This window comes from Ochotona princeps, chromosome 7 (assembly GCF_030435755.1).
Source record: "Ochotona princeps isolate mOchPri1 chromosome 7, mOchPri1.hap1, whole genome shotgun sequence".
In the NCBI taxonomy this organism is placed as follows: Eukaryota; Metazoa; Chordata; class Mammalia; order Lagomorpha; family Ochotonidae; genus Ochotona; species Ochotona princeps.
In genome coordinates this window covers 63,477,853-63,491,891 of record NC_080838.1, presented here as the reverse complement: position 1 = coordinate 63,491,891, position 14,039 = coordinate 63,477,853, and positions in this window count along the sequence as shown.

Sequence of the window (14,039 nt, the reverse complement as noted above, 5' to 3'; positions counted from 1 at the left end):
AGGATCCCAAAGCTTAGAGCCCTCTGCTACTGCTTTCCCAGGCCACAAGTAGGAAGCTGGATGGGAAATGTAGCTACCAGGACATGAACCTGCACCCATATGGCATCCCAATTCATGCAAAGCAAGGATTTAGCCACTGAGCCATCACGCTAGTTAATTTCTAAAAACCAATGAAAGGATCTTACCTTATGGTGACTTTTGACACTGTGGCTCTCTGACTTAAACACCTTATAGAGACTAGTGGATGTGTTATGGAGTTTATATATGGTTTTCTAGATAAGTCTCTGGCACATTTTAGTTGCTTAAAAATGTTTTTAAGATGGATAAAGATACTGAATTACTTGATGAAATGATGATGACAGTTGTGAGAATTTCATGTCAGATATACAATAGGTAAGCTAAGAGCACCTTCTGCCCTTCATACTATTCTTGGACTTCTCAAACACAAATTTTCAGACTAAACTAAAAATATCAACACTTGCAAGCTGCATTTCAGTATCAATAAATTAGTCATCACATGACACTTCATTGGCATTTGTAAAAATAGGTTACTGTGCAACTCCCAGTGATTTTGCTGTGTGCAGGCTAAACATGCATTCCAGAGGGTTGTCAATAAGTGTCAGTGGGAAAGTGAAGACATTTCTATTTAGTCATTTATTTCTAGCTGTTTTTTTTTTTTTAACCTTTTCTCGGATAAACTCTGTCGGAGAGGACTGATTTTTTTTCTGCACCCTACTGAGAGATTAGTGACTGCAGAATTGCACAGTGACAGATTCAGTTCCAATGTGTTTCTCATTAAATTCTCGGCTGTTCTCTCCGTGGGGAACTGGAGAATTGATCAGATTTTCTTGGAGGGAGGGGATCTCTGCTGAGGGGGCAGCACACTGTCTTTCCCTCTCTGGGGTGCTGTTATGGCTGTGGTTCCAACAGTGGCTCCTCATGGCACAGGGCTTCGTGCAGGATGTGTGCACCCCATACCCTGCTTCCTACACGGACACAGGTTATATATTTACTTTTTTTTCTTTTGAGGTTCGCTGCTTGTCCTACATTTGTCTCTGTGAAAAAGCCCTTGGGAGAAAGAGAGCCTGCATGCTAGAATATTAAACATAGAAGGAGGATATATAAAGATTTCCATGACAGTTCTTATCCTTAAGGGAGCAAGTGAATTAGTTGAAATTTTGGAAATGAAAACTGACATTGAAGTACTACATTCTCAATTTTTAAAGATATCATGGATCTATTACAATGGCAGCTAAAATTTTTCTGTTTAATAAAAAAGGCCTTGTTCACAAACACATCTCTAAGTTCTCTCAGAGGCCTTACATTCCTGGACATTAAGACAAGGAGCGAACACCATGCCATTTATATTTCCATGTTAGTTTTACAATAATTATGGTCTAAAAAAATAGGTCAGTCCTAACAGACGAGTTTGTTTCTATCTTGTTTTTACCTTCTAGAGACAGAGGCCCTGAACAAAGTGCGTATACAGCTGGTTTGCTGGTGCAGACCCCAGATGGGCAGTAGATTCTAATAGTCAGGAGAGTTTCATGTTCACAGATGCAAAATCAAGTCAGTCTGCCAAAACTGCAGCTTCCCAAGAGGCCAACTCAGACTGAAGAAATAATGACTTCTTGATCATTAATGATTTATGGCAAAAACAACTAATAAAATTCTAATACAAGCATCCAGGGTTAATTTATTCCCTAATAATATACCTGGCATTGTGCTAGGGTTCCAGGTGCGGAATGAGACAGCACCTGTTTGGACAGAAATTTATATTCTTGTTTATCGGGGAAGTGAATCATGTGTTTTGAATGTTCTATTGAGTTCTCAGTAGGTTGAGATACTTACTCTTACCAAAGAAATTAAATACATTAGGACCCAGAGTCTTAAGCTGTAGATTACGTTATATACGGGTTCACAAGTTCCTTAGAGCTTGTTCTGGCAGTTTAGAGCATGTTTTTTTGTTGCTTATGGACATGCAGAATGTTGTCATGGGGACAAGCTTTTTTTGGGGGGGGTGGCTCATTTAAATATCCTCAGAGATAGGATGGAGCACAGGAAAACAGAATGTAGGCTTTTCTAGGGAGATTTCAAATTCTGCCAATTATACCCAACAATGATCTGATAACTGGGATTGGAAAATTAATGATCACCTGATTTTAACATTTCTCAGAAATTGGAATACCCGTCCTTTATTTTCCAGAATTTGGTTTATTTCCCAAAACAAGCATATCCATTGCACAGAAACAAGTGCATGGATTTTAAAAATCAAGATGTCAACAGCACCTTTGAGTGTTGAGTGTGGCTTAACTTCAGCCTTTTCTACCTGCTTGCTGAAAGCAAGAACATTTTAAGCAATTTGGCTCTTTTGTTTTGTTTTTTTTCCTGCTAAACACCTCTCACTGTTGATCTTAAACAAAGGATTATATATCAGACTCCCTTTGAGAACAGCTGCTAGGATTAGGGCAAATGAACCACCCCCAGGACATTTGAGGGGGCTGGCCAACTGTTGCTGTGTCTACCTTGGGTGTTACAGGGGCCCCCTTGCCGTGGTTTCAGCCAGCCTTCCTGTAACATTGGCCTGCAGTCAGTAAGTATTTCATGTCTCTCTTCCTGAGGGTGTGCTCAGAGGACCACCCGGCAAGTGTCTGCGTCTGTGGTCACAGCTTCATGCCGTGGGCGTCCAGGTGGGCGTGGAGCCCGAGGCAAGGATATACGGGCAGGATCCAATGTGGTTAAAATTTGGGATCACTATTCTGGCTTTAGGGAATCTGGAGACGACTTCATGCCAGCACTCATTCTGGGAAGAGAAGCATGTCCACCAGAGGATTATCATCAAGCATCAGTGTGACTCACTTAAGGGTTAATGCAAGGAAGCATTCATAAGAGGTGAGGTTGCAGGTTGAGAGAGGACTGGAGGCCTCTTGCACTTCTCACCAGGCAAGGTAGAGGCTTCTTCCCTGTAGGGAGGTAGTTCTCAAATTTCCCCAAAACGACCCATGCGGGAAAGAACCCCGTGTCTTCTTAACTCTCTAAAATGTGTCATGAATCACACATCAGAACAACAATGCACTAACTGAACATCTAATCATCCGATGATTCAGGGACTGATCAAGTGCCTGTTTCCTAATAAAGAGACTCAAAGGTCACGGAGAAGAGAGTCAGTTTTGTATTACTTAAGGAAATGAAAAGAACAAAGAAAATTATGTCTTACATTGACTTGGAGGCCTGGGGTCAGCTTCCCTTCATCCTAAAGCAGGGTATAACTAGTCATCAGAAATGATAATTTGGACTACCATGGAAAACATTCATGGGGAATAAGATGAGAGTTTAAAAGAGTTTTTTTGTTTGTTTTTAATCTTCAACTGAAGATGCATATTTTCAATATTCTCATGGACAGAAAGAACTTTACACTTAAAAGTATTTCCAAATTCAGAAATTTCAGTGAATGCAGTCATCCTAAAACGTTATTCATCTTTTTTAAAAAAGATTTATTTTTATTGGAAAGGCAGATTTACAACAGAAGAAGATACAGAAAAAAAGACCTTCCATCTGCTGGTTCACGCCCCAAGTAGCAGCAATGGCCTGAGAGGGCTGATCCAAAGCCAGGAGCTAGAAGCTTCTTTTGGGTCTCCCACATTAGGGCAGGGTCTCAAGGCTTTAGACTGTCCTCTACTGCTTTCCCAGACCACCGGCAGAGAGCTGAATGGGTAGTGGAGCAGCTGGGATACACACCGGCACCCATCTTGGATGCTGGGGCACGCAAGGGGAGGATTTAGCCACTAGACTACTATGCCTGGCCCAACATTATTTATCTTAAGAGTGGCCTTGGTTCCATCTTTCCAAACAGTTAAATGTGTATTATCCTTTCATTCAGCTCTTTCCATGAAACTTTTGAAGTCCCATTATTATTCATTATCTACAACAGGTGGGCTCTGTTGTCCTAAATTATAGGAGCCACATAATCTGTGACTTGTCAGCAACATTTCTGTGTCTCAAAACAAATCATCCTTATCACTAAGAACTAAGCTTTCTATTTGTCGTGTGAAGTGCACTTACCCTGGCCTTTTTGCTGTTTCAGTAGTTACTCTAACCTTGCTTCTGGTGCTGGCTGCCTCTTCTGCCTCACTCCTGAACCTTGCAGAATGCCAGCGCTCAGTGTTTGGCTCTCTTCTATTCTCCCTCTAACTTCACACACCAAGTGATCTCACCTCTGCTTAAAATATCATCTGTATGCTAATGATTCCCAAATTTAAATCCCCAGCCTCAACCTCTCTTGGAGTTCCAGGCTCACAGGCTCAACCACTATTCCAAATTGCTCCTTGGATGTCTAACAGGAATCTCCAACTTAGCATGTCCAAAACTCTCCTAGTGTTCCCAAACCGGTTGAGCTTCCAGACTTCCATGGTTTAATAAATAGCATGATGATTTATTCAGTGACTCAAGCCAAAAATCCAGGAATTATTCTTGTGCCTTCTCTTTTCTCATAATCTTCATTCAATCCACCAGCAGCTCTTTTTGGCTAACTCTTCAACATAGATCCCAAGTCCTATCAGTTCTCTGCCTCTATTCTGTACTACTGACCAGCAACTTTAACTAAGCCTATGACTACAGCACATTCCTGGTTTCTTCTCATGAAAGTGGGTATTTGCAAACTTTTAAAGCCCAAATCAACTAACTTTCCTATTGAGAACTCTTCAATGGCTTCTTAACCACTAGAATGGACTTAAAGGAGTCATCCCCAACTACACCATTTACAATATCTTCCCCTGGCAACTCCACCTCATTTTTCCCATGCTTGGATTGTCTTGTATTTTTCTGTGTAACTTGCTTTCCCAGAGACATATAAGTATACTGTATTTCCAAACCCCCATCATGCATCAGTACCTTGAGGGAAGATACTTTCTTCGGGTTATTCACTGTGGTATCTCTGGTGCCTGGCAATTTGCCTGCCACAACAGAGGGGCAGTTGTTTATTGATCGAGAACAGTTTCAGTTCTGCCTGAACACTTTTAAAAACACTCCTTTACTCTAGCTCAACTTCTATGTTACAGGAATCATTTGAGCCTAACATGAATTTTGTGTTGGATTACATGCAATTTTATCTCTGAGAAACACTAGATATTTTGATTGAACTAAATTATTTGGGAATACAGAATATATATAAACACATGGACCTCATGAATTTAGTGCACCCCAGCATCCCTCTCTGGTGTTACAACTTTCCACCTGATTTTTTATATTCCTCCTTCTGCCATGCTATGAATTGTGTACTTTAAAAGTTAATATGTTGAAGTCTTCAACCCCAATGTAACTGTGTGTGGAGATAGCAGTTTTAACGACAGAATAAAGAGGAATGAAATCATAAGGATAGGGCCCAAACCTAAGAGGACTAAGGTCCTTAAAGATAGAGGGAGAGACACTAGAGCTCTCTTTCTGCTCATATACCAGGTAAAGCCACATGAGGACAAAAAGAGAAGGGACCATATGCAAAGCAGCAGGAAAGACTTTGGCAGAAACTAAATCCACTGGCATTTTGCTATGGGACAGCCAGCCTCTACAACTATGAGAAAACTTGTTTAATCCACGTAGTTGGCACCATTTTATGGTGGTAGCCCAGACTAATAAGATCCACTTGACAATGACTCAAAATCTGTAACCTTGGTTGCATGGACCATAACCATCTCTCCCTTTATTATTATTTTTTTTACTCCCCTTTCAATTATTTTCCTTCTTTTTATAGTTTTTCAGAAGTCTTGCCAGTGTTTCTTTAATCCAGACTTTAAACTTTTGAATGTGCTGCAATCAGAAATGATCTAGTTAATAGTTATGGATTATTGGTGGGGGGAGGGAAAGATGCCAATGAGACATGGTTAGTTTAATCATTGTGATTAAATTGAACAGATGAAAAATTAGGCAAGATTTCTTGAGCTTCTTTGTTGGCATTTGCCAACTCTCCAAGGTCTTTTTACATTACACTTCGGAGTAGCAAGAATCCTTGATAGGATTTCATTGTAGAAGTAATCAGGCTTTTCGACTCTTCTCCCAGACTGAAACTTTTGTCTTCAATGTGACTCTCCCATGATAGATCGTCCTTTCTAATGTGGTTCCCATTAATCTTACATTAAAGCTCATTTCTCTTGCATGACTCCTACTCTTTCTGTTTTTTTTTTAAAATATTTATTTATTTTTATTGGAAAGGCAGATTATACAGAGAGAAGGAGAAATAGAAAGGAAAATCTTGGGTCCACTGATTCACTCCCCAAGTGGCCCCAACAGTCGGAGCTGCGCCGATCTGAAGCCAGGAACCAGGAGCTTCTTCTAGGTCTCCCACGCAGGTGCAGCATCTCAGGACTGTGGGCTGTCTTCTACTGCTTTCCCAGCCCACAAGCAGGGAAGGAACTGGATGGGAAGTGGGGCTGCCAGGATTAGAACTGGCACCCATTTGGGATTCTGCAGTGCGTGCCAGGCGAGGACCCTAACCCACTAGGCTACTGCACTCAACCCAACTCTTATTCTTTCTTACAATGAGTTCTTTCCAAGTGAAAAGAGAGAAGAAAAAAAGTAACATAATTACAAAGATGACAAAACTAAGGCAAAGATACAAATATGTATAGAGAGACATAGGAAATTGTACTAAATTGTCATTAAGGCATTTTCAAAAAATAATGTAAAATATGCTCATGAATTCTAAACTTGTTGATTGGCCAGCTTCACATTAATTGGAATTTAAGTCATTTTATCAAACTTACTAAAATGGAAAACTATGATGATAGTTCTCAAAAGAAGGGACCTTAAGAAGAGTATAATTGTATTTCTGTGATAAGTCACACATTCATGAATAAGGTCCTAATTGAGAAAGCTCATAATCTTGTCTTTAAGATGTTTGGTACAACTAATTGTCCACATGTCTTGAGTGAAAGCAATGAGAACATCATCGTTGTTGACAACAACAGAAGGAACAGACTGTTGAATTCTACAAAACATGATTTGTTTTGTCTTCAACATACAGTCGGGGCAAGGGAAAGGGCACTTGAAAAATGACATGCATGTTTTTGGCACAAGTTGCGACCACTCATCTGATTCAATATAGAATGTGTCACATCTGCATAATAGCTTCATACTTGCTCTTGTGCTAATTGAACTATGTACTTTTGATGCATTCCCTATTCATGTTAAAGTGTGGGGAACAAATGAGAGAAGTCAGCAGTCACGGCAATTGGACACAGTGGATATCTTTCTTCTATGACTCTGAGTCAGTCTTCTCAGTGGATTACTAAACACATTCCAGAAATCTCATAAGTTACTACTGGTCTAAAAATGGATATAATTACAGATGAGTAAACCTACCGCAGAGCTTGATGTAATCTTTAGGCTAATTAACTCAAACTATTTACAGAACACTTTTATTCCACTTTTCCTAGGATTGCATATATGTTACTACAAGTTCAAAGACACACAAAATAAACCCCTTCCCCAAGATGCTCATGCAAACAAAGAAAGGATGATATCTGCATTGTAATAGGTTCTCAGGGGCTAGATCTAGTAACTATGTTAACTTTCACCAGAGCTAGTCTAAGATCTGGGAATCCTTCATGAATCCCATTATTTAAAAAATTTAGCAATAGATAGTTCTGGATTTGAAGTAATACGATTTGTAACAATAGCCTCCAACACCTTGGGTCTGGTTTCCCCAACTAGATTGTTTTTATTGCTGTGCTACTACCTGTTCTCCATGGTGGTAGAGGGAATTAAATTTTCTCCCTTCATGTGTTACACAATGTTAGTTGATGGTAGGAAATAATGCTTTTGATTCGTGTTTCTGAACAACACCAACTTTACCAATGAAGACTTTCTGTTTTATGTGGGTTTACTGACAGAGAAATGAAATAGCATAGTACGTTTCTGGATAATTTGTTCTATTTTTGTCCTCAAGTGGAAACAGTATCTTATATCCTTGCCATTGTTCCAAGCCCTTTTGTCCTTATTGTTTCAATCCTCACAACACCTGCCTGTGTAGCTGGAATTTCCCCCTTTTTGGGTCAAAGGAACTGAAGCCTAGACATTAAATGAATTAAGTTCACAAGACAAAGTTGACAATCAAATTGGGTAGTTTTTGTGCTATGCCCTTTTACTTCAATGTTGAAGAAGGATTATTAATGACTAAGTTTTAGTTTATGTAACATGTTCACTCTTGAAATTCTGTACTACATAGTTCAACACTGAAATGTTCCCCTCGATTGTGACAGCCATTGAGTGTGTTAAGGTTCAGAACGGAAGAGCCAATGAGCATCTGGTTCTCTGAATCTGGATATAGATATGCATGGATTTGTGTTCTGGTCTGTAAGAGAGATGCACTAAACACTGGAAAACTGGACCAAAAGAGAGATAGAAGCATATCACAGACATTGACATAGATCTGCTTTTGTTACCCTATTTTTGCAGAGGGGCTCCCTGAACACTTGGGTTATTGAATCCATTTAGCTTGTCCACTCTGATCCTGAACAATAATACAATTTTCTTCTCATAATTGCTCCTAGAGCTATGCCCAGATGAACTTCCATAACAGAGATAAAAATCATCTTTGCTTTTCCTTTTCTTTTCTTGACATCAAAGAGCCAGAAAACAAATTACAAGAATCCATCATCACAAAAAAACAGGACTCAAATCCTGTCTTTGAGATATCTTAGTCTCATTATAGTTTGACCTGATCATAGTTTAGAAGTAGTTGAGAATATCCCACTTTTTCTTAGCTGTCTAGAGCCAGTTGATACATCACAGATCCCTAAAGCTATGTAGGGAACTCTCGCCTTAATTCCACCCGCTTCATTTCTAAGCATCTGTAATAGTCACGGCCGGGTTCAGTGAGAGTTCTGCTTGCTATGAGCGTGAGATCATGCCCTAAGTAATTACAGTGAGCGTGCAGTGAAAATATGTGGTGAATATAATGTCAGGAAATCATGCAAATTTTATTATCCTCAGTGAAGTGGTGGCTGGTGGAGAACTTGTCAGTATTTGCAACTTGAAGCCTAATTACCTTGATTTACTTGTAGTACCATTCATAACCTTGCTGCCTTGCTGTTCCTGACAGCACTTCTGCATTTTACAAGAAAGGAATAATGCCATGTAAATAATTTAAAAACAATAAATCATTTAGAGTGGCTTTCAACCAAAAGCTAATGCAGTAGCTGGCTGAGTGCTTGCTATGCTTGACAGGTAGCTGGCATGCAGAATTCATCTACGTCTGAGAGGTATTTACTTTTAAAACCCACAAATCCCAAACAGGCAAACTGAAGAAAAATGAGACCTCAAGCCTCCTTCTATGTTAAAATAGCACCTTTCACATTTTGCAGGTGAAATGGGAAATAAGGAAGATAAAGTCCACCCAGCGTAGCTGTACTTCAAACACAGATTTGCTGAGTTATGCTAGGTAAATGACTAATTAAGGCTGATTCTCCCGCAGAGCTGCCAGCATGCTGGAGGAGCTCGGCTACATGCCTGGGGCAGCACCCTTCCTCTCCCTCGCCCTCCTCTGGCTGGGGAGAAAAGCCTGTGAAGGCTGGTAGCAAGAGAAATCGGGGTTGATGGGTAACTACTCCAGGAGGGTGATGCCGCTTTTGCTGATCATTCCTATTCACGCAAGACAAAGCAGAGAATGAAAAGCAAAAAAAAACTGATAGAAAAAGCTTCTACTCAAGAAAAAAAAAAAAAGTAGGATGACTTCCATTCCGCCTGAGGCAGAGTTGGGCTGCCAGCTGTTTTTGGAGAATTGCGTTCCTACTGGGTGCCAAGCCCGTCATTATCTCTTTTAATCCTCACAACAATTCTCTGAGGTAGGTATGATTAGCCCCTCTGATAGATAAGGACAAAACCTGAGTTAGATTAAGTAATTTGCCTGAGATCACCAGCTAGGAAGTGACTGTCAGGATTAAGTCTGAAATTGTCTGACCCAGGCAGCAGTCTCTCCCGAACCCCCTCCCAAACCTGATTTCTTTCTTTATTTAATTCACTTCTATCTGATGTGCTTTTGAGGCGTTCCTGTGAGAATGCAGATGGCAGCTTCCCTGGGATGCAAAACAGTGTAGAAAGTTCCCCTGCCAAGGCTGCATCTGAAATATCCTCTTTCTGGTTCCCAGCATCTACCCAAACTCACCCCTGGTAGGGCAGCACCCCCACAGCACACCTGCTGCAGGTAGGAAGCTCTATTGCTTCTTCAACATGGCCTCTTTCTCCTAAGTTTCCATTCTTCGGCTTTCTCTTTCAGGTCTTCCAGGACAGACCTCGTAGATGTATCAAAATTTTAACATGTTTGTTTTTTCCTTCCCAGACACCAATGTTCACATATGTACTTCTTTAGATGGGAGATTCTCAAACTTTGTTTTTCTTCTGAATCATTTGGTGGGCTTGCTAAAATACAGATTGCTGTCTCATGAATTAAGAATTAGCAGTGTAATGTTTCTGCTCAAAGGCTCATGGCAGGCAGTTGGTGATGTTGACTCCCAATTTATTCTAAGATTGTAATGATTGATGATTTTCAAGATTTAATTTTTTTGTTATTCCTCGTGGTCTTCAGCCTCCGCTCACCAGCTTCCATTTCCATTTTCTTGGAATTAATGAATTTAGAAGGGTGAAAAAAATCAGGCAGTGTTTTACCCTTCTATTTGTACTGAGTCAAGAAGCAAAATGACCACGTGCCATGAATAAGAGAACATTTCAGTGTAACCACAGTGGAAATCATTTATGAAAAAATAGCAAGTCTTTAGAAGAGCAGTCCATTCAAATATCTTAAGTGTTTCGATAAGCAAGGGAAAGTTTCTTTTATTTTTTAATTTGAGATTTATTGAAAAATCAGATATACAGAGAGAAGGAGACACAGAGAGGAAGATTTCCCATCTGTTGGTTCACTCCCAAAGTGGTCACAACTGCCTGAGCCAATCCAAAGCCAGGAACCTCTTCTGTGTCTTCCATATGCATGCAGGGTCCCAAAGCTATGGGCCACCCTCTGCTGCTTTCCCAGGCCTCAAGCTGGGAGTGAGATAGGAAAACTAATCTATGACATTTGGTTGATGAGTTTAAGCCATTTACATTCAGGGTTAAAATGAATGGGTGGTAATTTGATTCTGTCATTTTAGCAACAGGTTGCTCATTGATTTAGTTTTCTGTTGTTTTTTCACTGAGGTGTTCTTCGCATGTGTCTTTGGTTTTTGTGGGCACTATTCCTCTTTGTCAGGAGAACATCTTTAAGTATCATTTGTAAGGCAGGTTTGGAAGAGGCATATTCTTTAACTTTCCTTTTCTGTGGAAGAATTTTATTTCATTTTCAAAGACAAAGGAAATCCTTGCTATCCTGGGCTGACAATTTTTTGCTGTTAGAATCTGGAGTATGTTGCTCCATTCTCTTCTGGCCTGCAGAGTTTCCTGTGAGAGGTCTCGTGAGTTTAGTTGGCATTCCTTTATATGTCAATTGATTTTTTTCATGTGCACATTTAAGGATCTTTTCCTTATGTTCAATTGAAGAGAGCTTGATGATCATGTGTCATGGTGAAGATCTCTTTTGGTCAAGACTGTTCGGAGTTCTGTACCCTTCCTGGATGTTGTTTTGCAATATTTTCTCTGGATTATGGAAAATTTCCCTTATTATTTCATTAAATGCATTTGTAAACCCAGCTTCTCTTTCTGAAACTTCTGGGACTCCCATAACTCTTCTATTTGGCCATTTAATAGAGTCTTTCTAGTCTTGAATATATCTTTTTGGCCTGATCCAGCTCTGCTTCCAGCTTTTTGTTTGTTTCCCCTTGGTGACAGGAAATATCTTCCAATTCTGAGATTCTTTCTTCTGCCTTCATTCTATTTTGGAGACTATCCTATGTACCTTTAATTTGCTCCAATATATTCTTCATTTCTGATATATCAGCTTTCATTTGATTCCTTTCCAGTGGGACATATTCCTTGAATTCCTTGAGCACCTGCTTTACGTACTTCTCATTGCTGATAATAAGTTTACAACAAATGTTTTGAATTCTATATCCCCCATTTTCTCGATGCCTTCCTCAGTGAACTCTGAGGTTGGCAAAGGGTTTTGCTCCTTTGCAGGGTAGTCTTCAGTAATATTCATTGTGCCTCTGTCTCTTCTTTTGCTCTTGGTCATGGTACGTCTGGTTAGCAGATTCATCTCCTTGGGGCAGGTTTCTAAGCTATGTCACCCACAGGTCTACAGTTCGATTCCATTTATTGCAGTTGGTACATGGCTCTCTGTTTGCAATCAGCTGTACCACTCTCTCCAGTGAGTTCCAGGTCTGGGTTCTTCTGTTAGATTTCCACCATGATCTCTGTAGCCCCAGCTCCTGGTTTACCACTCTCTACCTCCTATGATACCATGCTGAGGCTGCACCATTGTTTGTACTACCTTTCTCCCACTTCTGGTTGGAGCAGGTCCCAGGATTAGGGAGACACCAGGTGTCCTATAGAGCCAAATTGTTGGCAGTGGTGATCTTGCCAGAACCTATTGGCTGTTAGGTCTGAGGGCCACTCAGACCTATTTTGATCTGTTCGATGCCATAGTTGGTATTATTCTCCTGTGGGACCAGTGCAGTCCACTGAACTCAGTGAGTTCTCGCTGAACTCAGCACATGCACAACTCACTGTTGTTCCTTCAGTCTTAAATTCTTTGCCACCGTGTAAGAAATGGCACCTGATGTGCCACTACTAGAGTTCTTGATCTGCTGACCATTGGGTTTGAGGCTACCCGGACCTGTCTTTGGTGGAACCTGTAGGATGCCACGTTGTTGCAGTTCACTGAGCCAGAAATGAGTTCACTCCCAGCTCAGTACATTCACAGTCCTGCCCCATAGCCCTTGCCTCCTTAAACAAAATGGTGCCTAACTCAGGTCTAGGAGGCAGACTGGGTTGTGAAATCTACCCTGTCCCACACCACCTATCCGGAACCTGCCTCTCTGTCTCTGCTCCTGGTTAAATCAAACAGACCAGCAGGATGGGGAGTTCTTTGTCTGGGTTCACCTCCTGAGCTCCTGGTGAAAGTCCTTTTCCACCTTGTTGCTGGTGCAGTTTGAGCTGCTGGTGGTGTTTAGATCACCATTCGCTGAATGACACTGGGATTTTAGTCACTTCAACACTGCATCATTGTGTTTGCTGGTTTCTGTGTCTGTCAGTCTCTGGCTACCCCTCTGCTGTTGTTCTGTCCTCTTCTATTTCCTGGAATATGCCCTTTATGGTTCACACTGGCTAATATTTCTCCATCTGTTTAAATGTGTCCTTACCCTATTCTGCCATCTTGAGTCTCTGGAAGGTTTATTTTCTAACAAATAAAAGTAAATGGCCCAGTCCACCCAGTCGGTAAAATCTGCAAGAAGCTTACTGATGCTCTACAAAAACCCTCATATTTGCTAGAGGTTAGGCACTGAGGGGATGGGGTAATGTATTCCTTCAGACATTTCACAGTTGAAAATGCCTCGCATCTTGTGGGAGACGATCACTTTAGGTGAGTTTCTATGACTTCTCAATTTTCAAAGTGTCATTGAGGAAGAAGTATTAGCTGCAACCCCTGGCTGCTTGATAGAAACATTAATTCTCTCAGACCTACTGGATTGGAAATATTTGGTTGGGGGCCCAGATGTCTGTTTCAGCAAGTCCTTCAGGGGATTCTGATGAACAATATAGTTGAGAACTTTCAGACTTTCCTTTTTGAAAACAATTATTATTTTATTTGAAAGGTCGAGAGACAGACAGAGATGATCCATCTGTTGGCTCAGTCTGCAGAAACTCTCAACAGCTCGAGCTAGAGTGGGCCAAGCCCAAACCAGGAGCCAGGAACTGCCATGGCGAGAGAGGCAAAGACCCCTATGATGCATCACCACTGTACTTTGACAAGAAACTGAAATGAGAAGCAAAGCCATGTGTGTGTGTGGGTTGGGGTGGGGGGGCTCAGGGGCAAAGAGGTCACTAAGTAAATAAGATGGTGACTAACAGTCCAGGTCTCTGGCGGGCAAGATAGTGGCCAAGGACAGAGCCCTGGGCGT